General features: G+C 35.5%; 1 protein-coding gene across 1 annotated transcript in view; it reads left to right on the top strand.

Moving 5' to 3' along the window:
- Positions 1-448: 448 nt before the first annotated feature.
- LOC145686296 (venom allergen 5-like) overlaps positions 449-26,977 on the top strand; it is a 112,723-nt gene continuing 86,194 nt past the window's right edge. Inside the window, exon 1 of the mRNA XM_081759431.1 lies at positions 449-665. The gene's annotated coding sequence lies outside the window, so the exon portion shown is untranslated. The remainder of the gene's footprint in view (positions 666-26,977) is intronic.

Here is a 26,977-nt window from a genome sequence, read left to right as displayed (position 1 = left end):
TAAAAACTGTCGGTATGTTCCACAAAAATATTGCAGAAGTTCATCGAGTTTTAGAAAAAAGTACAAAAAGGAAGAAGTTAAAAATCTTCAATAATAATAATTTGAGAAAGAAAAAAGCTTTCGCTCACTCCCAGAAAGGATAGTAGCAGTAGTAAAAGGAACAAATAGTCAGAAATAGTTAATACATATAGATAACTAATCGCTCTAAAACCGATTTTGAAGACCAACCAAAAACATGATAAATGTGTAAATTAGTTATCTCCCGAAAGCTAATAGAGTATTTCTTAGGAGCTGTTCAGCTTCATAATGCTTGTTATAGATAAGATTTGAAAAACAGTAGAATATGGAAATTGAGATTGTTGAGCTGTTTTAATAGCTTAAGGTATAATGTCAGGAAAATGTTACGCATATTCTACCTATCTTCTAAGCAACATTAAACAATTATACACTATAACCTTTAACATCGTTTCTAATCCATGTTTAAAAGAACAACAAACACTAATGTCGCCTTATTATACTAATTAATCCAAACGACCCACATTACGAAATAGAGTTGATATCGTAATGAAAGGAGGAAAAATAAGAAGACTTAACCTTCATAGTAACTTATCATAAACTATCCAGTTGCCATAAACGTAACATCTTCGCAGAACTATCTTTGACAGGTAAGACGTTTAATTTCGTTTGTAATATATCTTAGTCGAACTGCAACACATTGTTTATTAGAAATATACTTCAAATTACGTTTGCATGCAGGATCATCCATAAGACAGGACGAATACAGTTTTCTGCAAGGAGACTACCGTAAGAATGAAGAGTCAATATATGCATAATCAGTCGGAACGTAATATTTTGAAAAAAAAAAAAAAAAGCAATGTTAAATTTAAAGGGAATCTCATCTTTAGGATCATCTGACTTGCATCTCATTAGAATTGTGTCTTAATAGCCTTTCCAAATATAATTTGCTCCATTTTCTTTTAGTTTCTTTTTCCTCAAGTAAAACAAAATATACTAAAACTGGCAGAATGTGGCAGCCTAGAAACTAAAAGACACTATGAAATAGGATGGTTAGGGATTTAGATATGTTATTGTCAGCTAAGAAATATAATAGTAACATTAGAACGTAACAACAACCCGAGGTTCTTCACACCTCAGAAATAAACGCCTACCAATGAATTTTCTTTTGTGTCAATACAATTGAATCCGTACTTTATTACCGCTCTATAAGAATAATTTTCATCCTGTCTAGATACTTCTATGCTAAAACAGCTCTTTGCACTATACGTATATTTCCCTTGATAACGACATGTCTGGAGGGCAACCAATCCAAATGTTAAGTTTGCAATATCGTGGAACTTTCTGCCCGTATCTTAATCTATTTTTGGAGCAATATATTCTTCAAAGCTTTGTTGTATTTCTCTCTGAAAGTTTTTCTCATAATAAGTCGAGGTACCTGCTAACTACATATAATCCAGTAGAAAAAAAAAAACTGCATCTTAATGGTTATATCTCGTCTTGGGCTGTAGTCAGAAAGATTGGTTTATTTTAAGTACTTAATCTTAGCCCCTATATATAATGTTGAACGTTTGCTTTTTTTTTTTTTTTTTATATATATATATATATATATATATCTGATGTACAAATCCACACAGTTACTTAGCGTAATTCAAGGTAACTGTATGAAAGAGATCGTAGGCTATGTAGAAGTTTTAAAATACGTATTATGAGGAGAATAGAGTTTAAAATTTATGTCAAAAATAGCACGTGATCTTTAAGTTAGGCAAAAGAACCTTGATATATAAACTTCTTATAGGCCTATCTATATATGAGAGAAGAAGTCGTGACTGATTGACTCATTAATTTGCTTAACACACAAATTTGAAATTTTGACACCATATAGATTTTGTGATGTAGGGTACAATAAAGGAAGGATTTTTGGAAATTTTATTTATAAGGGGGTGAAATTAGGAATGAAATAATTATAAGATGTCCATATCTCGGAATCTTTACGTTAGACACATGAAATTTGTTATTTGGACTTTTCATTGAAAAACGTGTTTCAACTTTTTTTGATGCGTGAATTAGAATAGAAATAAAAGAATAGTGATGTTTCCTTTCATGCATATGTTCACATTTGTGCGACACTTGGAATTCATGTACGAAAGAGTACATGAAAGACACAGAAGGTTGAGCACAAAATATTGCTTCCAGCATTGGCGCCAACTACATGCAAACAGTGTGTCGTAAGGGACTTCGTCTCCATGGGAGCATATTTCCCAAGAAAATCTTCGCGATTCCCTCCCCCCCCCCCGACCTCAGATACATGATAAAGACATGTGAATGGTACCATTTAAAAGGCTGTTCTATTCTAAAGAGAATGAGATACGACCATGATAATAGGATAAATAGGGATGTCTCAGGATAATTTTGCATGAGATCCTATTTTATACGGAAATCTGAATTATTGTGGGGACATTCTTAGCACATTAGTAAATACATTTCCATTCTTTTCTAGATAGAAGCCTGAAACTTTGTATACATGTTCAGTATACTCCTTAGTATTTTTCAGTTGATTTTGAGATCTGTTGTTAACACAGAGGGGTCCATAGGGGCAAAAAGTTAAAAAGATTTTTTCAACCAAAATTCCCTCTTTCTCTCAGTATTTACCGCCTCAGGGATAGGTTCATGTGAGTGGTAATTATACAGAGAATGAGGTACAAAACATGACCCAAGGATAAGTAGGGATGTCTCAGGGGAGTTTTATATTGCATCCGGGTCTTTTCGGGTCATCTGGGCCACTACGGGGATGTTTTAAGCTCATTTGTAAATATTTTAACCGGTTTTACTATTCAAGATAGAAGCTGGAAATTTTGTACACACATTCAGTATACTCGTCAATACTTTTCCATTGATTTTGAGGTCTGTGCGTTAACACAGAGGGGCTCAAAGTGTGAAAAAAAGAATTTCTCAGAAAAAAAAAATCGATTTCTCTTAAAATTTTCCGCCTCAGAGACATGATAGGAAAATGTGAATGGTACCGTTCAAAAGATTGCTCTATTGTGAAAACAGCGAAGTATGAACTATGATCCTACAGTAAATAACAATGAAGCAGTATCTGCTTAACTGAAAGTCTATAATTTACCTTCAAAAGGCATGATTTTAAAAGGGTTAATAACACATTAGTATTTAAAGTCTCTTGTCAGAGATCGGACAACAGCAAACGTACAAATGGAAGATCTGTTATTTTCTGAAAATAATAATATCTGCGCAGAGCGTGAAATTGAACGTGGGTTTACGCTCAAATTCAACTATATTTCGAGTTAAACGCAACTCCCGCTCACATTTTTAAAAACGAATTATCTCATGATAAAACTCACAAAAAACGAGCCCGCTCAAATGAATTAGCTCAAATAAGCGCTCTCATTAATAACATGTATAATAATAATAATAATAATACATTTTATTGTCGAATCAGCTACATAGCCATATACACTTGCATCAAAATATAAGTGAAACGGAAATAGTGACCAACTACATGCTAGCCCTATGGTGTCAAAAGTGAAAACGTGTTCAAAAAGATGTCATTCCCTGGCATGCTGTATGGACCTCAACATGTCCTGTTCGTTATCTAACAATCAGGGCCGTCGCGTGGGCGGGGCGGCCGGGGTGGCCGGGGCGATCGCCCCGCGTGCCGCGACCAGAGGGGCGCCGGGACGGCAAATCAACAAAATTCAAGGAATTCAGATTATATTGTAAATGATTTTTTACAAATTAGTATTAATTCAGATATTTTAATAATGATCAGGCCACGTCTAAGTAAAATTTATTTATTTATTTCATAAGGACAACTAATAGGATTAATGCACAGTTATAGTGTCGTGTACATACTTATCTAACATACACTATTATACGTACATACACAAATAAACGTCATTTAAGTATGCAGAAGTTATTATTATTATTATTATTATTATTATTATTATTATTATTATTATTATTATTATTATTATTATTATTATTATTATTATTAAGTATTCTGCATTTCGGCAGGTCCTGGGACTAATGAGGATTTTTTTTTTTTTTTTTTAAGTTTTAGATTTGGGCCTGGAAATGTTTCTTCCACTTTTGTCCATCTTCAGCTTCATCTTTTAATTCCCAATATTTTCTCCTATCTTTCAAATCATCGATCAGTGTGTTCTTCTTCTTCCTATTCCTCGCTTTCCTTCCATCTTTCCTTCTATGGCGGTGGCGGCGGACATATCTTGCAATCTCTTCGCAAGATATGTCCAATCCAATTGGCCTTTCTACGAAGGATAGTGTCTAGAAGTGTCCTTTTCTCTCCTATTCGTTCTAAAACATCTTCGTTTGTTGCTCTCTCTGTCCATTTTATCTTCTTTATCTTCCTCCAACACCACATTTCGAAGCTCTCTAAATATTTCTTCTCTAACTTCCGTAATGTCCAAGTCTCTAAACCATACAGTCCAATGCTCCATATATAGCACTTGACCAACTTCTTCTTAAGTCCTGCTAGTTACGAGTGATCTTTTCTTGTGGAATGCCTCTTTAGCTATGGCAATTCTTGACCTGATCGCTTTCGTACAGTATGCGTCTCTCGTCAAAATACTTCTCAAATATTTGAAATTATCCAACTCTTCAAGTTTTCTTTGTTCAACTCTGAACCGTAGGGGCATATTTCCACGGGATATTCTCATGACTTTCGACTTTTCAATGTTAATTTCCATTCCATACAGTTAGTCCTCCTTCGATTTTAGCTATTATAACCATATCATCTGCATACCTGATCTTGTTAATGATCTGCTCTCTAACCTTGAAATCTCCAATTTCCATTAATGCTTCCTTCATTAAACATTCACTGTAAATGTTGAATAATTGGGGCGACAAACTACACTCTAAAAAACCGTTGTGTTATTTCAATGAATGTCTATGTGTTAACACGATTGTGTTAAAATATAACACAAACGGGTGGTTAGAACAACCCTCTCTCAGTGTTAAATTCAGACATTTTCACCCGGAGGGGGGGAATGTGAACTCCTCGGGGGGGGGGAGGGTTGTTTTTCTGTATTTTTTCAAGAAAGCAGCATATTTAACAATTCCATTCACATGCACATCTACCTAATAATGAGACTAATTGTTGATAAATATTCAATGTGAGATTATAATTTTTTTAAAAAAAATGTTTAATTTTATCTAAAACATTAAAAAAAGACTGGCAAAAATATTTTAGACTAAACTTTAACTTCTATTTACAGTAGCTATTTTTGTTATTATTTCCTATATTCACTAGTTACTGTTTGTTACTAATGTAGAAGTTTTTAAAAAGATGTAAATTAACTCAAATATTTTTTGTCCTAAAACAAAAATACATAGGAATATCTTAACAAAAAGTTATCATTCTTTCTCACACTTCTGATTCTAAATCAAGCATATTAGCCTTGGTTTCTTCACTGCATACACATCAATAGTTCAGTTTACGAAATCTTAAGTAGGATTAGTGCCGTGTTGTGGAAAATCAGCGCTTGGGGCGAGAGTATACGACTGCACTCCCGTACATATGAGTGAGGTCGACAGAGAAATCGCGAAAGGTGAGAAAATTTTAAAAAGTAAACCCTGCTTTTCCTTGATTTTGAGCACTTTTTATTACTTTTTTACCTTTCATTTTATATATGTGCACATGCCCACATGTGTACATGTTTCACTCTTCTCTTTTTTCTTTCCTTCTTTTTCTATTTCTTTTCCGAATTTTGCGTCCCTTACTTCGGCGCCCGGGGTCGTCAACCCGCTTGCCCCTCCCCCATGGCACGGCACTGAGCAGGTTCTTCATCACCTTCAATAGCAATCTTTCACTTATATACTTATATTGATAAATTCTATGTAAATCTCTAACCCAGGAGGGATAACTGTTCCTCCCTGATCCCTTTAAATAACGCCCTCTGAATCTCACCCTTTAACTGACTTATTTTTAATTAAAGAAAGGTGTCTTTAACAATCGTAAAACACATTTACGTCTGTTACTTCCGATGCGAGAAATGGGATTTAGGTGCTCTATTTCAAATATTGTAAGAACTGTACATTTTCAAGAACTGAAGTCTGCTGACATCAGAGATCATATGGAATGATCGAAAGATCTTCCCTATCTTTCCTTTCCTATCTCAATCTGTGCTAGTGCTAACTACTAATATATAATATAGAGCGAGAGTATAATACTTACTAAAATACAAACCTTTCTTCAACAGTTAACAATTTCATGTTCTGCCAAACTTGGTCATAGCGTTAAGAAATACAGGTTTTATTGACTATTTTGGTATTCTATCTCCGGGGGGAATGAATTTTCTTCGGGGGGGGGGGAGATTCCCCCCGGGCTACCCCCTGAATTCATCCCTGCTCTCTCTCCATTTTGAATTGTGTCAAATGCCAGAAGTTGAAATGTCACACATCCTGTGTGTTAAATTAACACAAGTGTAGAATTTTCCGTATTGTTTTCTGCATGATTGCCAAATATGTTGGGCATCTAATCACAAAGGCTTATGTACTGAAGTTACAAACACAGTAGAAAGAGATACTTAAACAAATCCAGGTATTCGTAAAATTTCAACATGCAAACCGTGCGATATGTTCTCAATTGTTTTACATAATGTTTCTGAAGAAATATGCCAACAGTGAGAAACAACACCATATTACTGTCTCACTTCTACACTGTACTAGAGCTCACCAGTCAACACCGGGAACTGTGTTTCAAATATGGCGGAAAACAAATAGAAACAGGATTAAGAGGCAAACATATTATAAGGATATAGGTAAGAGTATCCTATCATTCTTGAACAAGATGTTGGTGAAGGTTCTGTTTCGTACCATCAAGAAATACTTCACAATACATTTTGGGGAGCACAAAAATTTTTATGAAGATTCTTTAAATGAAGTGTTCTATAGTTTACTCTTATTTTAAAATTTGAATCTTCGGTAAGCGTAAGCATGCATACCACAAGCTTTTCCAACACATGGTTACATCAACACCGCACACTGATTTATTTCAACATCGAAATAGGTGTCATAGTAACACAAAAGTGGAGTCGAACTAACACCAAAAACGGTGTTAATCTGGTAGTCTGACCTTGAATCTTAACACAGGGGTGTTGAATTAACACCAAAACGATGTTACTTACCCGGATTTGAACTTGAACTATAACACAGCTTGTGTTGAAATAAGAAAATGATGTTGAAATAACACAGAGACTGTTATATGATACTGGACATGGTGTATGTAATATTAACACAAAATAATTAACACACTACATACTGTGTTACTTTTTTCGTGTTGGTGCAACACCGCCACGAGTAACACTCAACACTTTTCCCCACACTACCGACCCTGACATGGTGTCAGATAGTGCTCTCAAACGGGTCGGGTCGGGTCAGGCTACTCGGGTCGGGTCAGCTCGGGTCGGGTTGTCGGGTCGGGTCAATCGGGTCGGGTGGTTGGGTCGGGTTATTCGGGTCGGGTCAGTTCACTTTGGTCAACTGAATTTAGGTTGAGTTTAAACTCGGCTGGAGTCGAAAGCTGCTGTTTTTCACTAGCTGCCTAATTAAAAATAGCAATTTTCAATTGATTTTATAGAAACCATAAATCTATTTTGAACACTTGCAGCTAGTGTTTTTATGGTAAATGCTTATTTCTGTACTTGTGTGTACTTTAATTTTTAAATGTGGAAGATTGATTTTACCAATCGACTGTAATATTAATATCTACGCCAATATGGAGTCTGGATTTAGAAGAAAACTAGAAGTTGTTTAAGCAACGCCAAAAGAGATATTGGATATGGACGACCAAGCCCAAGCAGGGCCGCGGTGGCTCAGTGGTAGAGAATTCATTTCTGGTGCATGGTGTCCAGTAGCGTAGCTAGAGTTTTTTTCAGGGGGGCCAATGAAGGGCCCAAGAGGATTTTGAGGGGGCCATCTCCAATATATATATATATATATATATATATATATATATATATATATATATATATATATATATATATATATATATATATATATGTGTGTGTGTGTGTGTGTGTGTGTGTGTGTGTGTATTCAAGGTGAATGTTTCCATCTTTGTTGTTCATGATTTTACTCTTTGGAAAACAGTGAAAATATAAGAATTTAGTACCTCAAACAACTAGGATTCATTAATGCAATTGATTTCTAATATAAGTAAATAGTTATTTAGTCATGGCATTTAAAATATGTGTAGCTGGTTGACTTAAGTGGAAGCAAACACACTTTTACAGCTAAAGAAAATAACTTATAGGTTCATGTCTCTACTGGAAGAGGATCTTTCTATTCGTGTGGGCAGCAGCAAACATATCCACAACTCGTTAAAGATCTAACGATTTAGCAATTTTCTTCTCAATATAAAGTAACACTAAGTTTTTCAACCTATCATGAGTCATTGAATTGCGTATACAAGTCTTTAATCTTTTCAAAGAAGAGAATGACCTTTCACATGTAGCACTAGAAACTGATATAATCACAGAGATGATACCTAGCTTGTAGGTTTCTAGGAATGCGTTTTTGTAGACACAAAGAAGATCAACGAAATTCGTTAAGGAATCAGCTTTGGTTTTCTTCTCGTCTTCATACAACTTAATTGTTAGAGCAACCCACATTATGCTTTATTTCTTGTTTAATTATGCTTTTTTTTTAAAAAAAAAAAATTATGCTTTATTGTTAATTTCAATGATTATTTTACATTAATCGTGTATAATGTATATATATTATACATTAAATATTCTAAATATCTTGATCTATTTATTGATTTTTTTTTTTTTTTTTTTTTGCAACTAGTTTCTCTCATATTTAATGAACTTTCTACTTAATTCATTGTAAAGAGATGTGCTTTGCTCGAATAAATTTTTTCTATCATTTGTGTGCGCCTTACAGGTACACTCATGTCCAAAATGATTGTCGCATATCTATTACTGTCTTCTTATAAGAATATAGTTTGATAATGATTTTGCAGAGTACTTTTAATACTGATACTACAGTTCATTCAAGGAACGTTCAGTACTTCATGTAAACAAATACACGTGGTGATTGTTTCATTTTATTGGTTAAAGAGCCTTGCCGCATCCATGCGGCAGAAGAAAATAGTCCATTGTCAAGTAAGCTGTTTTTCAATGTTTTTGTTGCTTATAAGGCTCATTAGCAGAAATACAATTTACTTACAGTGAAATAACAGAAAAAAAATCACTCTATCTAAGAACTAAATTGAATTAATGCAATAAAAGAGAATACGCATGCGTAGAAACTGGGTTTGGCCCACCTTATGCGCGAATCACAGTTTACAATATGGCTGCGTGAGGGGAATATGCAAAACTCCGACAGGATACAAGCACGTGCTTCTCGAAGGAAGCGGTGACCGATAGCCAATCATCCGATGGCTGGCGGAGTAATATCATTCTACAATGTTTACATCAGGATCAGAAGGTTCGTTGAATGAACTTTATGTGTATAATCGTGAAATGTATATTTGTGGTAAATTTCCTAGGAAAAGAATTATACATACGAAAATTAGAGTGAGTAAAGCAAAATGTTGCTGAATAGGCAGGAAAGTTTTGTTATCGTTTTATTGTTCTTATTTACTACTCTTTTGACATGAAATTTTCCACATACATGCCCTTGCCGATTACACACATACTAGCATTATAAGAAATACTGGGCGAATTCGTTATCAAATTATATTCCATACAACAATATACTTATAGACATGCGACAATAATTTTGGACATGAGTGTACATATATACAGAAAGGGAAGGTAAAAGATGCCACCAAAAAGTACAGAAAGTGCTTAAGTTCAAAAAGTAAACATAACAATATAGTATGGAGTTCTTGCATACTATTCATTGTTGGCGGAAAAATTTCTTCTTTTACTTTTTTCTTTTCTCCACATCAAAGGATTACACCGAAAAGTTTACAGAAATGAAAATAAGCTTTTCATTGTTGCATTGTTATGTTCTCAATGATTTTGCATTGTAAATATTGGCTTTAAAAAATATTAACACAGTATGTTAAACTTTCAGTTAAAGAGAGTTTTCCAAGAATTGTGCAATATATTTTAAATTATGCTTCATGCTTTATTTTCTAAAATTATGCTTTTAAAACTAGTTTCTTCTGGACTCTTAGACAATCACAATCATGTTCAAGGTACCAACCATATGTGTAAATTGCTGTTATGCTTTATATGCTTTTTATGCTTTTGGGTTGCTCTATTAATTGTGTTTGGGAGGATTTTGAGTTCTCACTTTAATGTTTGCAGATCACTTCATAATGCTGGGTTATAGGCTCGACAATGTTGTAATTTAAAAATTTTTTACTTTTTGGATGTAGAGTGGTGATTAATCTGATGATTTTGCAACATGATACAAAGCGGTTTTCCATATCAGTGATTGTCTATCAATAGTAGGGAGAAAAATGTCTCTTGATAGATATATTATCTTTAGAAAATTCGTTTTCTGCATCCAATGAAGGAAAAGATTCATCCAAAATGAATTTGTGATATTTCGATGGCGGATGTCTAGTTCGTTTCCACGAGGAACCCCTATATTCTATTTGTTTCCGGCTCTGGAATTCGAGACCATTTTCTTTGCACATTTCCAAACATTCTTGATAAATTTATTCGAATATTGTTCGTTGAGAGTCATATTTACCAGACCTCATCTTGGACAGCGTTTGAACTAGTGTATCTACAAGGATCACACCTTCTGACATGTCTGCATCTACTTGAGATAAGGCGAAACTCAAAGTTATAGCATGGCACCAGTAATCTTAACTTTAGCAGCCCGAAAACATTCCCTCGTATACAGATCACACTAATTTTCCGGATGGAATGATGGAGGTAAATAAATATCAAAAGTTCCAGATTTGTTTTAATACCGAGTGATAATATAAGTGTTGAAAACAGATTTTATGAAAAAAGGAATAAATGGATATGATAATTTGTAAAAAGAAAAAAAAAATGTGATAGTGCTTAAGTGAATTATAAGAAAAAGCCTTGAAAAGTAATCAAGAGCAACCATTAATATGTTTTTCCTTTGTCATAATAACTTGTCCTAAGGGACAACGGTGATAGAAACTAATGAGACTTTATAATTGCAAAAAAAAAAAAAAAAAAATCATAAAGCACTTAATTTGAAATTAAAGATTGATAACATTTGGTAATATAATGGGGATTCAGGCTGGCACAGGGGGAGAGTGAAAACGGAGGCAACAGAGACGTTTTTTTTTTTTTTTAGAATTGTCTTTGTGTAAATAAAATTGTAATTAAGCATTTCGAGGTAAAACATGTTCTTTTACTTAACTTCTACAAAGAAAAGATTAGAACTTACCTCTTATGCACAGATACGACAGCGTGGAATACTGTCGGTCAGTAAATAATATAATCTGAAATCATCTACCATACGTAACTAAATATAATTGATTAATCATTTTTATTAATCAATAAATAGTTGTTTGGTAGATAAACTCATAATAACAATAATAATAATAATAATAATAATAATAATAATAATAATAATAATAATAATAATAATAATAATAATAATAATAATAATAATAATAATAATAATAATACCAAATCATTTACTGGATGCTATGCATTGGCTCTATGTCGCCATAATCAATGGAAATCAATTACTTAGTGTACGAAGACTTTTTTCGTCCAACACAAGTGTAATGTTTTACTGCAGTGCATGTTATTTGTAAGTATGCATATCATATTTTAGTATGACTTTCAACATTGAAGCGAATGAGAATGCCGACTGATTTTCTACTTTTCTGGTTGTTTGTCAAAAACAAAGGAGATAACTAGATAATGGACAGAGGTTAAAATGAATGTCCAGGTGGCAAGGTCAATGCAAGCATCCCACAGATTTCCGTGAATTAGATCTTCCGGTACTACAAACTAAAACGAGTGGAGCTATTTTATTCGGAACGCAACGGTATTCTGCAGTTCGTAACTTTGTTGTTGAGAGATGTTTTGGAAGTAGTTTCACTTGTAGCCACTGGCAACTCACCGTTTGTCGACCTGTAATGGCATCATCTGTGTGTGGGGGGGCACTAGGGGGCCAAGAATTTGAGCAAGAGGGCCTGGTCCTCCCTTGGCCCCGCCATTGATGTTGTCCATGGTTCGATCCCAGCTTGTGCTAAGTGGGCTTTGTGGTGGAAAAACGCCGTGTAGTGGGTTTTCTCGGGGTTCTCCTGTTTCCTCCCACTTTCTTCATTCCGCCATTTCATTCATTTCTCATGGTCACCATATCCCTTAGCCTCGATGCAGAATCGAGGGACCTTAAACTGAAGATTTCATTTTATTTCACCAAGCCCAAGGACACCGATACAAGAACAAGATAAAGATTAGATATGCAAGACGAAGTGCATAGTAATCTTGCTCTTGGCCTTGTTTTGGTGATCACCAAACAGCGATGAGCGTATTTTCTTGCTTTCCGTATAGTATGAAAGACCATAGTCAAAATCACACTTGGTCTTCATTTGTACCGATGAGGCAAGCATTCTTGGCTCTCGTATAGCATGAAAGATAACCAAGACTACGAAATGCAGGACCAAGACCTGACTGCAAGACAAAGGATAAGACGCAGTATTGATGACCAAGACCCAGGGAGCGAATTGTTTGAATTTCATTTGTTGGGCTGAAAGTGATGAAATGAAATTAGTACTTTATAATTAATTATCATACTGTATTTTTAAATTTTACATTACAAAATTCATATTATGTATCTTCTTACGTGCAACTATATATACTGTAAAATACGTTTTAATTACCGAGAAAGAAAAATCAAAGTGGCACGGTCTCGGAATCATAGGAACCTATTTTGGAATGAAAGTTGAAGGGTTTGAAAAAATCACAGTTGTTCTCCCGTTTCCTCAACTCTTATCATTGTAGTTAAACGATTTCCTTTTGTCTCCGCCAAGATACTCTTGCTACTGCCTTCCGAGAAGACCCCCTGCCGTCCGAGCAGGTGAGAACACAGACCTTGAATAAAAATTTCGTCACATAGAACTAAAGCAAGAAAAAAAATCTCCCACGTCAGACATTGGTATCAGTTATAAAAAGAAATAACCAAACCTCAAAAGTGCCAAATATTCATTAAGATGCATATACAAATCCCCCGCTTGATCTAGCTAGTGGTTAACGTGTAAGACTTCGGTACACGTGGTCCGGGTTTAATTCCCAATGTGAGTGCATTTTGGCGTGTCGTGACCATAGTGCTCCCAAACGGGTCGGGTTGACCCGACCCGACCCGACTCGGATCGCGGCGGGTCAGTTCGGGTCGGGTTGTCGGGTCAGGCTACTCGGGTCGGGTCAGCCGGGTCAGCTTGGGTCGGGTTGTTGGGTTATTCGGGTCGGGTCGAGACAATCGGGTCAGCTCGGGTCGGGTTGTCAGGTCGGGTTATTCGGGTCGGGTTGTCGGGTCAGGTCAACCGGGTCAGCTCGGGTCGGGTTATCGGGTCAGATCAATCAGATCGGATGATGGTTCGGGTCAGTCGGGTCGGGTCGGGTCAGTCAATTCGGGTCACGGGTCGGGTCGGGTCGGCCTTCAACCCTACCCGACCCGACCCGACCCGTTGAGAGCACTCAACCTGTTGATCCCGTTGAAGTTTCACGCAGTCATCAATTGAACTTAATTTGGTGTATAATTTGAGATCGTCGCAAAAGAAAAAAAAATGAACTTGAGAAGTTTTAATACACAGAAGAATATCGTTAATAACAAGAAGAAACAACAGGAGACCTAGATTAGATGCTTGAGGGACTCCCGATAGAGTATTGAATTTGCATGTTACCAGTAAAGTAAAACATCGTCTAGGATTATGCAACTTGAACTCTCTCCAGCCCTCTGTGAGAAGAGTTTTCTTTTTCTGTAGTCTTGGAATTTAATATTTATATCGTTATTTGTAAATTTTGTGCTATTACTATGTTCATGTGTATCAAGTTCAAAATAAACAAGAATAGCACTCGATTTCGTTAATTCAAAAACCACGTTTTCATTAACTTTTATGTTTTAACTACAAAAGCCATTCACTTAAAAAAAACGATCTAATACCAACTTCTTTTATCTTACATTTAAACCTAGGAGTACAGAATAAATTCTATTCTTTTTCGTCAGACACTGGGGGAATGGAGGCGCCTGGGAATTCTCGCCCCGGGCGCTTACAACCCACGCGACGACCCTGCTAACAATCAGCAGTTTTTGAAAGTATTCGCCACCCTACCCCTCTCCACAGCTTGTGCAGAGAGATTTTTCTACTCTGAAGCGTCTTAAAACTTTTTTGAGATAAGCAGGAACGAGCGATTAACAAATCTTGCTATGTTATCAGTTCATTAGGACCAGGCCAAACTCAGCAGGCGATTTGAACTTAACACTCTAGTAGGTCTATCAGTGTGTCAGTAATAGTAAATAATGTACACAAACTTAACTATAAGTGGAAACACAAAAGTAACAGTACTTCGTTTCCAAAAATCTGAAAAGCTGTATCAGGCACGTAGCCAAGGGGTGGGGTCCGGGGGGTCCGGACCCCCCCCCCTTTCGGATCCAGAAATGAAAATATTAAGGAAAGATGAAACAAAAAAAAAAAAAAAAAAATACGAGAAAAGGATGAATCAGCGTCAAAAATATAAAGCTACAGCAAGCGTAACGAAACATTCCGAATTCCATCTATCTCCACGTTAATCCTACGGACTACAAATGACGACCGATAAACTGGTTCAATAAGATAGACTCTCAGATAGAACTTAAGAAATGCCCAGAATCACCAATAATATAAGTAATTTTGAATTTCGCGGCAACAGTAATCCATTTTATAGCATGCCTTTACTCCCGGAAAAGATCTCATTGCTATGCTTGATGGCATTAAACGAAGATAAGAAAAAGAAGAAGACAAGTTGAACCGAGTTCGAATGACCTCGGAAGACTATATCTTTTTCAATACTTTTTATTTTCTTTTACTCAAGATTTCATCATAATTTTTCTGATTAAAATACTTACTAACATATCCTCATTTTATTGTCCTAAAAAAAACAATATGGGTACGTTGCCAGTAAAATAGTTTCGATTGATCGATCCCCTGGTGTGTAACCACAGCATTTCATGTCACGCCCCCTCCTTCCCCGCCATTACGAAATTCTCACTAAACGAACGAATATATGTTGCCAGTAAAATAGTTTAGAATGATCAAGCCCCTAGTGTGATAACCACAGTATTTCGTCACGGACCCTCCCTATTGCAAAATCCTGGCTACGTGCCTGGCTGTATATCTGAAATAATCTTGAAAGACTCCATGGAATTTAGAGAAGTTAATTAGTTTTTTATTTGATTATTTGCTTTACTCTTTCAATACATTTTTGGCGGGCACTTTCTTCTTGAAATTATAGACTTAGTGTATCAGTGTATACATATATTCATGTTCAATACTATTCATACTCACTGGAATGCTTCCACTCCCACTCACTACACATAAACGCAAACTTGTATCCAGGATATGATCAAAGGAAGGGCTAAACCATAGTTTGCCGCTTTATAAAGTATAAAACAGAATTGAAGTCCATTTTATCAATTGTATACCTGAGGTCAAGGGGGGCTATAGCCCGCCTTGGATCCGCCACTATATATATATATATATATATATATATATATATATATATATATATATATATATATTAGGATGTTCTTTATACAGGGTGTCCCAAAAGTCACCGAACCCTATGTGTAAGACCGTATAACTAAAAAACTAAATGAAATGAGAAGGAACGCTCTTTGCAACAGAAAGCCCTAAACTGTATATTGAGAAAATTTTCGGACAAAAACATGTTTCTTGCCATGCATGATTTAATAATAAACATTAAAAATGGTGACAGAGTCGGAAAAAATTGCAAATTGATTATATTGAATCACAGAATCCATAGCCGTAAATTTTTTCAACATTTCTCAATACTACCGAACAATCTGGATATCCATATATTGAATTTGACAGAAAAAGTACGTTGATGAAGTCTTTCAAACAAGGTCCTGCGTTTATTTTGATATACTTTCCCCCTTAAGTAACCCCACAGGAAATAGTCAGCAGTCGTCCAATCTGGAGAGCGACTGTACCATAAATCTTGGGAAATCAGACGATCGCCAAAAAATTCGCGCAGCACACGAAATGAATCATTGGATGTGTGGCAGGTTGCTCCATTCTGTTGTAGTCAAGCATCACGTTCATCTTCTTCCAGGAGGGCAACGAATTGCATTTTGAGGGCCCCGTACACAGCAGTATCCACTGTTGTCTCAAAGAATAACGGTCCGACAATACGACGCATCGATATTGCGCACCACACCCCGATTTTTTGGGAGTGCAAGGGCTGTTCATACAACTGGTGGGTTTTCTGTGACCCAGAATCTCGAATTTTGTCTGTTTACATAGCTGTCTAATCGAAACCAAGCTTCCTCGGTTTGACACCACTTCTGATTAATGATTGGAAGCAACGACAGTAACGCAACCGTGATGCAAAATCCACCTCTTTCATTTCATGCACAACATAAACTCCATATGGATAAAATTTCAATTTCCGTACAGCCCTGTGAGCAGTTGACTTGCGTAAATCACATTCTGAGGCGAGCTACCTAACTAACTTCTTTGGTGATGCTACAATTCTTTGTTCAACACGCTGCATAATGCCAGCCACCAAAACAGAGGAGCGTCCTGAACGTAATATCTCTGCTACTGATCCAGTTTCGCGAAACCTTTCAACTAGGGAATAAATGGTTGACTTCTGTAGCAAAGGAGACTTTGGGAACTTTACACTAAATGCTCCTCTTACCCAGAATATTACACTGTTCGGAAGTATTGTTCCACAATATACACTCTTTCCTCCGTAGAGAATTTTATTTTGAAAAACAAAGCACTTCAGCACAAGTGGACACCATCACCTATCGAACAACGAACATCTAACTGGTTAGCAACTATTCTTGGCACATGAAACAAATGAAAAACTAATCGCTACATTTCAGGGTTGCAAGGTGTATGTACGTTATCAGATTTCTCCTTTGAAAAAACAACTTTCTCCTTTTTCATTAAAAGTGCATAGTGCGCTAGCTAGAGGTCCAACCCATCTGTCAGTAACACTTGATAGCAGCAGTGTTGCCTATGTGGTTCATATTATTGTAAAACATGGATTTTGTGAATAGCTCATTAATACACGTGTGCAAAGTTTGTAAGACTTCATCAAGGTACTTTTTTCTGTCAAATTCAATATATGGGCATCCAGATTGTTCGGTAGTATTGAGAAATGTTGAAAAATTACGGCTGTGGTTTCTGTGATTCAGTATAATCGAGTTGCAAAATTTCTTCCGACTCTGGCAACATTTTTAATGTTTATTATTAAATCATGCATTGGTAAGAAACATGTTTTTGTCTGAAAATTTTCTCAATATACAGTTTAGGGCTTTCTGTTGCAAAGAGCGTTCTTTCTCATTCCATTTAGTTTTTTAGTTCCCGGTCTTAAACATCGGGTTCATTGACTTTTGGGACACCTTGTATAAGATAATTGCATGTTATGATACGTACACCTGCGAAATGCATTCTATGTGACTGTAAACACGCATCATTGAAATAGCAGCTCCTTACGAGAACGTTAACCCGTGTTGACCTGACGATAAAATCATGAAATGTCGTATCCATATTATAACATAATTTAGAATGTCCAACCGTGATAGCGTAGAAACCAAAACAGAGAAACGAGACTTTGCGCGAAACAACTAGAGAAAAGAGGGCACCTGCCCGTGTATTGACGAACATCACAAGATGAACAGTGTTGAAAACCCAAGAGAAAGTTGTGTTTTTGTAAATCGAATGACCTAAATTGGATATCATCGTTGAAGCAATAATGAAAATAAGAAAGACAAAATAGATGGTACACGCAGATCAGTGTTGCAAACTTTTCGAGAACTAATGTGAAACATGTGTTAAATGCCAACACCTTTGACGTACTAATGTTTCGTACACTTTAAATTAAATATTGACAAGAACTCTTTATGCTGACTAAAAGTCTAGAACGGTCCGTTGAACAGTGTTGCCATCAAATTAAGAGAAAAGTTGAGTTGGAGAAGATACAAGAACTCGGAAAAGGTCACCAGCGCAGAATGGTTTAAAACCCATACTGCAAGATGGTAGAGCATGAGGAGTAGTACTGTGGTTATGTGAGATCGATAAGTCACATACTGACTGAGATATTCGGTATCTTGTTAAAGTTGAGAAGTGTGGTTCAGAGTGGAGTAGATCAGTGGGTCAAGTTTTGTTAGTGGGTCAGTGGGTGGTGGGTCAACGGTACGTGACTGACTGACCCACCACCCACCATGAGACACTCTGACCCACTGACCCACCATGACTTACTCTGACTCACCGACTCACTTTGACGTACCGACCTACTCTGCTCAGTGTATTGTAGACATCTGAACATTGGTAAATTTGTCTACGTTTTACTTTCAAGACCTCCATTTCCATTATTTTTTTATTTGTTTCTGTTTACTTACCTGAGATGAGTATATCTAAGTGAAGAAAGAACTTCAGGCACTTTTAGATATTGATATTTGTAATTGTGGTGATAGCAATAGGACTTATACTACTACTACTTGGCTTTCGAGACACACAGTCTGCGAGTTTTAGAGGAGCTAAAAAAAAAAAAAAAAAAAGAGAGAGAGAGAGAGAGAGAATCACTGTAATATATAAATTATAATACACTCACAGATATAAAAAAACGGATGTAACTATGTGTACCTGATCATCACGGCCAAATTGCAAAGTCAAATGAAATAACTTTTGGTATATAGTTAGGCCTTAATCAAAACCGGGGTGTAATCATATTGCCTTCATTATAATACATATCCTAAAGGGGTAGTGGAAATCCGAATTTTTGCAAAAAGAATTGAGTATCTCGCAAGCCGTTAAACTTAGGGAGCTGAAATTCTGTATATTAAATCTTTATTAAAAATAAACAGAACGTGTGCTAGCACTTTTTTTAAATTCTTCTTTATGGGGGCACTTTCTATATATGGAAAATTTTTAATGGGTTGCCTTGTAAAAATAATCGAAAACAATAGATATTAGTTGAGAAAAAAATCAGAAACAATTGTGTAGGGGAAATGGAAAAGGCTGAAAGTGCCAAAAAATAAAAAATCGATTTTTTACATGGAATGTGTTGTAAACGACATCGCCAATAACCTAGAGAAGGTCCAAAGTACCAGAAAAATTCCTACTAGTTTCTAGAGCAGTCGCAAGGAGCAGCACCGTAAAGGATAAAGTACAGTTTTAGGAAGTTTTTATTGAATACTGGAAATTTTACTTTGTGGCACTTTCAGCCTTTTCCATTTTCATTACACAATTGTGAATTGAGAAAAAAATAGTGTTTCGCTTCATATTGCTTTCTACTATAATAATTGCTGAAGCTTTTGTTCATTATATGGAGCGCTCAGAGCACAGGGCAATCAACCCATGAAGTTGTGAGGAAAATATTCATAAAATTTGTACTGTAAGCTTAATTACACGGACATTTTAAGTTTGTAGTATACGCTTAATTATATGGAAAATTTTATACTCTTTTCCATTTACGTTGGTCTACTTACCTTGATTTGGGACTTTCACATTTCATCTTTTTTTCCACTGAAAAGTATCGATAATTATACCATGATAATTTAATTGAAATTTATCGTAATTTAGGCCATAATAAACACTTTAACATTTTATATCGTAAAGGTTAGATCCACCGTTATTATAACAGAGCGGTGCTTGAGCGATTGACCATAGAAATTCAAACTCCGATTAGTTAGGATTTTACAGCCTGGGTTTATTACAAGTGTAAACTCTTTAGTCAGCAGAGAACAGGCCGTGGAGCATTTGTCAGAGTTGATGACGATGAGTTTTGGTGGGTCGAAGTGGGTTACAGTCGGTGAGAGGTTTCACGGTAAGTGGTGAATCGGAGTGGGTCAGAGTGGGTCACAAGGGTGGTAGGTCATGGTGGGTCGTGGGTCACAATGGGTTACGTCGGGTTGGAGGTCAGTGGGACGTGGTTCAAGTTTCCATTGACCCACATCATATCTGACGTTTCGTGAGCCAATGGCGTTTGCATTTAACATATATTTCACGTTATTTCTCGAAACATTTGCAACACTGATCTGTGTGTACCATCTATTTTACCTTTATTTTCATTGTTGCTTCCAATGATGATATCCAATTTAGTTGATTAGATTTACAAAAACATAACTTTCTCTTGGGGTAGCAACACTATTCCTCCGGTGATATTTGTCAATACCCGGGCAGGTGTTCTCCTTTATCTAATTGCTTCATGCAAAGTTTACTTTCTCTGTCCCTTTTGGTTTTACCGTTATCTTGGTTGGACATTCTAAATTATATTACAATGTGTAAACATCATTTCATGACTTTGTCGTCAGGTCAGCACAGGTTAATCTAGCGTTCTTGTAAGGAGCTGCTATTTCACTTATGCATGTTTACTGTCACATAGAATACGCACATCCTAATATATATATATATATATATATATATATATATATATATATATATATATATATATATATATATATATAGCGTTTTGTTTCTGGTTGTACGCAACGGTACACACGGAAAAGAAAGTATTTGACAGTTGGTAAATTTTATTTTGCCAATAACTCGAAAACAAATTAATTATTTTGCATCTTTTTGTTGTTATCCTTAGAATAGTTATAACTTGACAACTTACCAAAGTCGTTACTCTAATAGGTTAATTTATTGTTAAGTTATTAGGAAAAGAAATTTTGTCAACTGAAGAGTACTTTCTTTCGTGACTGTACGACGGACCAGCACCTTTTCAATAAGAATGGAATCTTTCCTCTATTGTCGTAAAAAGGGGTCGACGAGAAACTTCGAAAATATCAAATATAAACATATAGTTTTATTGAGAATCAGACATTTTATTGATTTCCTTTTCCTTTCTTTCTTTCTACAGAAAGAAAAATAAAATGAAATCTTTAAGTTTTACGTCCCACGTTTGTGCCGGTTAGGCTAAATAATACTTTGAAGATGAGAAATGAATGAAATGGTGGAATGAAGAAAGTGGGAGGAAACGGGAGAACCCCAAGAAAACCCACGAGCACGGTGTTTTCTAGAGAAAGAGTTGCGAATCTTTGTTCCTTCTTGAAGCAGAGACTAAACATATTTGGGTCATTCTGTCTCTCGCTCGCTGGCATGTCCGCGCACCCCCTTGTTTTCATTTCTTTTTTCGGACAGTAGTATAAATCATAAAGGCTCTGATCCGACCAGATTTTTTTTCTGAAAAGACTGGCCTTTCACAACGAAATAATCGCAATAAATTTATCTGTCGCTAAAGTTCGAATAAACTGAAAGCCAGTTCAAAAATTCTGTTCGGACTCCACATCTGTACTTTCTCCGTGGAGAAGCCTTTCCTCAGTTCCTATTTTAATGAATCCAATTAATTGCTTTTATTTATTATTAGGAAGAGGATTAAGTGAAAACATTCCCTATTTTTTTTCGCAAAGTTTATCCATTAATTTAGTAGAGGCTTATAGAACATTTTGGTAACATGATTAGTACTCTGAGAAACATTATGTAAACAATGTACTGTATGCGTGTTGTTATTAAAATTCAGTACTTTGAAACTATTGATGGCTGTTGAAAACAAACAATAGCAGCTTACTTTCGTCTGTTTACAGAAAGAGAAAAAAGCAAAAAACAAATCACTAAGAAATATTGATTATCATTACACTTATTGTATTATAAAATTAAGATTTAAGAATCAGACATTTTAAAAACCTCTTTATATATATATATATATATATATATATATATATATATATATATATATATATATATATATATATATATATATATATATATATATATATATATATATAAAGAGGTTATATATATGAGCTCCTTTGTGGCTATGTTGTTAGCGTACGCGCCTTTGGCGTGGGAGACCCGGGTTCGATTCCCGGCGGGAGCTCATGTGGTTCGGATTCCACGTTAATCAGTAGGTCCACGTCTCATATAGCCTCGCTGCTGAACGGGACGCTAAACTAAAATCAACTCAATATATATATATATATATATATATATATATATATATATATATATATATATATATATATCCATATCCCATTCCGTAAGCGTTGGTGCACCAACGATGGGCAACTTGAAATATCTCGCCAAAACTTGGCGGCCCCGCAGCGACGATCCACGGTGGCCCCACTTCCGTTTTGAAAATTATACCACCAGCGGCAGAGACACGACGAAACGCCAATGAACAACAAAATTACTCCCCCAAAATATGTTAAATCGCCTATATGCGTAATTTGTTTACATTAAGGAGAGTCTAAAAAACACTAAAAAAAAGTTTTAAAAAAGTGTGCCGGGGTGGGCGCAAACCACCAACCTTTCGATTACTATGCGCGTAGTCCTCCGACTTGGCCACGGAGGCATTGAAGAAAAAGTCGCTTGTAGAGGCATAAATCCTTGAAGTATTTTGAATTTGGCTAATCAGAGTGCTCCTGTAAGCATGTATATTGAAGGATAACTTTCTGAGATCAGATAAAGTTCTTTCGCCATGTAATTTTATAACAAAATGATGCGCATCTATTTACTTTATTTCATGGTTCTCCCATATTCACTTTCAAATGATCGGCTACACTTGTCATCTCAATTCATACAATTATACGCACTCAAGATTTTTCACTTCATGATGTAGAGCCAGGGGTTACTCTTGACCCCCGTGGCTTACTTTAGGAACAATTCGTCAGGAAAAAATAATATATAACAATAACCGCATGCACATGACTGGCGATAGTTCGTGTTGGTCCCTTCGCGATTCTCCGCGACAAATCGAAGAAGCGCGGATCAAAATGAAGTCCTCGCTGCTACGCGGTGGTAACTTCAATACCCCGACTCTAGATATCTATTTCGACTCGACGAAACCCGCCGGCAGTAGCGACGATCGACATTTACCGGCAAGTGGGCTACTAGGTTTTGGCCACGTTTACGGCATGGCGTATATATATATATATATATATATATATATATATATATATATATATATATATATATATATATATATATATATATATAGAGAGAGAGAGAGAGAGAGAGAGATACTAATGTGAGTACGTCGACCTCCTCCTCTCAAAATAAAATCCTAGATACGTCCTTAGCCATTTGATTATAGCCATCTCTTACTTATCTTCTAGCTTTCACCAGCTTCTCAATAAATTCAATACATTCAATAAAATCTTCAAAATTATCATAAAGTAATTGTTTGGCACTACAAGCGTCCATCTTCTATAACAAAATGGACTCTGAGGGCTGTAAGGGGTACTTTGAAGCTCTCGCCGCCATTCCCTCGACTTGCGGAGAGGTTGCGAGATTGTTTGACCTTGTGGGAGAACTCTGCAATGCAAATTATCAAGTATCCCGTAAGTATGAAGTAAGTAGCCCGCAGAATAACTATGCATATGCCCTATATCCCTATCCATAATTTATTGTGAAAATATTCTTAATACCAAATAAATCGGTATTTTCAATATTTATTTATTTATTTTTATTGCTTGCGTATATTTCAGTTCAAATGCTACGCAATAGTTTAGTTATTTCGAGTTGCGTATATCCAAAATAAAGTATAATTCAACTGAAAATGTGTGTATGTTTTAATAATGATAATCCAAATTGATATTTATTCTCCGCAACGTCTCTTTTATGTTTTGACAATTAGCCATTTTAGTTTATTTATTGATACAGAAACGTCTGGCAATTTCTGCTTTGAACTAAGGATTTTTTTCTCGTTACGTGTGTAAATTTAATCGTGCAGTCACATTTCTCTCCGAAAGAATTCTAAGCACAATGAATGACGTCTTCTGTACAATTATTTGAATTATATCAATGAAAAGATACGTAAATAGTATAAATATCTACAAGTTGAGAATAACGAGGAGCACTTCAATACAAAACAATTGAGTGCGTAAGATTTGTTTCCTTTGGTCTGTTCTTATACACACCATCTTCAACCTGACCTTGCTTAATTATGGAGTAAGGAACAAATGTTCTATACAATTAAATTTTACTTGTTTTGTGTTTGCACCTGATGATTCTTATGTAATATACTCAAGAGCGTCACTCATCTAAGTATATGTAGAAGTTCAAGTGTTTTTCGTTTTATAATAGACCCATTATCTAAAGCAGAAAAGGTAAGTTTAGGATGTGTTTCTAATAATTAAACTAAACTATCAATGTTTTATTATTGAAGTTTCTTATTTCACTAAATATAGGTTAAGCTACGTATATGCTTTAATAAGTTATGTTTAACTGAAGTGCCCGGTTTTCTTAACATAATGCAATCCATTCATTATATGTTATGTCACTAGTATACTAATGCATAAATTATATTTACGTACAGTAATAGCATTTATTATAAATAAAATATAATTACGCACGCAATTAATCTAAAAAGTTTTATTTATGTGATATACGAAAATGCAAGCCCTCGTAAGATCCCTATCGACCTAATAGTCATTTGCACCATCAGAAACAATAATTTAAACTGTGAGCCGATTTTACATATTTGTATAATTTGACAATTTAGAAGAGGGATTTTTTGGGGGGAAACGAAATGGCCGTAATCAAAAGCGCGAGGAGCACTGACCATGTACTGTTAGTTTCTCAGGTAATTTCCATCCTTCAATCCTTAGAACGTGCTCGCTTTCATTTCATCGAAATTTAAATAAAAGTTCATTTATGAAGTCTTGCATCTCATTCATATTACTTGTACATTCATTGTCATTGTCAAACACAACCATATTTATCTGTTTCTATCTGATATTTCTATCTTGAACACTGTAAAGTTGAAAAACGAGGAAGTAAGAAAATATGAAATCAAACTCTGAACTACTGCTCGTGAGATTCGCCTGCCTCATCATGTGTAATAAAGTGTTAGTCTATATGACTTCTTGTGTTTTTATATTACCCAAGGTGATTTAAAATTATGTCAAACTTAGGACTGTGTGACATCAGTTCAAACCTCAGAACAGTGTCATAAGTGATGGAATTCTTTAATATTGTGATAACCGTAATTATAATTTCAGACACAGTTTTCATGGCAAAAAAAAAAAAAAAAAAAAAAAACCGATAGGAAAAATGTTAAATATAACATGTACATATGTGTAGTATAGCTCTCTCTCTCTCTCTCTCTCTCCCTAATTAGTGAAATATCAGCTCCCTACGAGAACGTTAACCCGTGCCGACTTGACGACAAAATCATGAAATGATGTTTCCACATCATAATATAATTTAGAATATCCAACCATGATAACGCAGAAACCAAAAGAGACAGAGAAGCGAAACTTTCCACGAAGCAGCTAGAGAAAGGAAGACGCCTTCCCCTGTATTGACGAACATCACCAAATGAACAGTGTTGAAAACCCAAGAGAAAGTTACGTTTTTGTAAATCGAATGACCTAAATTGGATATCATCATTCGAAGCAACAATAAAAATAAAGAAAAAAGATATGTTAAACGTAGATCAGTGTTGCAAACTTTTCGAGAAAGACTTAAAGAAAAAGAAGGGTCTAGTAGTGACACTGACAACTTCGCATACAACTGAAGAAGTAGAGGAAAGTTATGAGAAAGTAGAAGAAATGATAGACAGGGAGAAGAGTGGTGCATGTGTAATTGTAATGGGAGATTTCAATGCAGCTGTAGGAGAAAAACAAGGAGGTAGTGTCGTAGACAGATATAGTTTAGGCGAAAGAAATGAAAAGGGAGAGGGTCTGGTCAATTTCTGGAGGTAGAATTCACTAATAATTGGGAACATGTGGTCAGTCAACACAAGTGAAGAAGATATGGATAGAAATCCCCAATATACGGCCGAAGATATAAAATAGACTATGTTGTGATTCAAGATAGGTATCGAAATAACTTCCCGGGGCGGACATTTTTTTTTATCACAACCTTGTGCTGCCTGCAGTGGATATTCAACTGGAAAATGTAGGCAGATGAAAAGTAGACAACAAGATGCTGAACACTGTAAAGTTGAAAAACGAGGAAGCAAGAAAATATGAAATCAAACTCTCAACTAAATAAGGTATCTTCTGAAATTCCATCTGGAAGGGTTGCAAAAAGAAGCTTCCCATACCGGAATAGCTTCAATGTTTTTACATTTTGGTCCAAAACTGCGCGTTGCAAAAACACAATCATTTCCAAGTAATCCACCTAAACTATGGGAAGGATGATTAAAACCTTCATCATTTATATAAAATTTTAAAAACACAATGCCCGCTATAAGACTTGTTCTTGATATAGCTGTAATATTTTTTCAGTGGAATTATTTTTCATTTTTGCTAACCATCTATCAGAAATAATCGGAACCTGGCCGTCAGAATCCAATAGAAAGGAACAATACTCATTATAAATGTATGCCTCAACCAGTGATGAAAATTTTCCGGAACATTTTCTGATTCATGAAAACATACTTCACTTGTTCCTATATCGTTGTTTAGCCGTGATGTGAGGTGGAAAATTTTCTTCTATACTTTCCCAGAAAATTTCCCGTTCTAAACAAATATCAGTGATCAAGTAACAATTCCTCAATAATCATAAAATTGATTAAATTCATGTATAGAAATGTTAAAAAGTGAAAGACCGTTTAAAAAATCTGAAAATTTTCATGGCTCAGACAATTTTCAGTACTATGTAGGAACAAATGAAACAATTTTTTATGAATCGAAAAATTATCTGTCCTGTATGGAAAAAGTGAAAAACTTTTTATGTGTCGGAAAACGTCCATCATTTTGAAGCCAAATTAAAACAACTTTTCGTGAATCGGAAAGTTTTATTGCTCTATAGAAACAACTGAAAGGAATTTTCATGGATCCG

This window comes from Thermobia domestica, chromosome 5 (genome assembly GCF_964235325.1).
Source record: "Thermobia domestica chromosome 5, izTheDome1.hap1.1, whole genome shotgun sequence".
Classification (NCBI taxonomy): domain Eukaryota; kingdom Metazoa; phylum Arthropoda; class Insecta; order Zygentoma; family Lepismatidae; genus Thermobia; species Thermobia domestica.
Note: the sequence above shows the minus strand (reverse complement) of the source record. Positions and strands in the feature narration are given on the sequence as shown.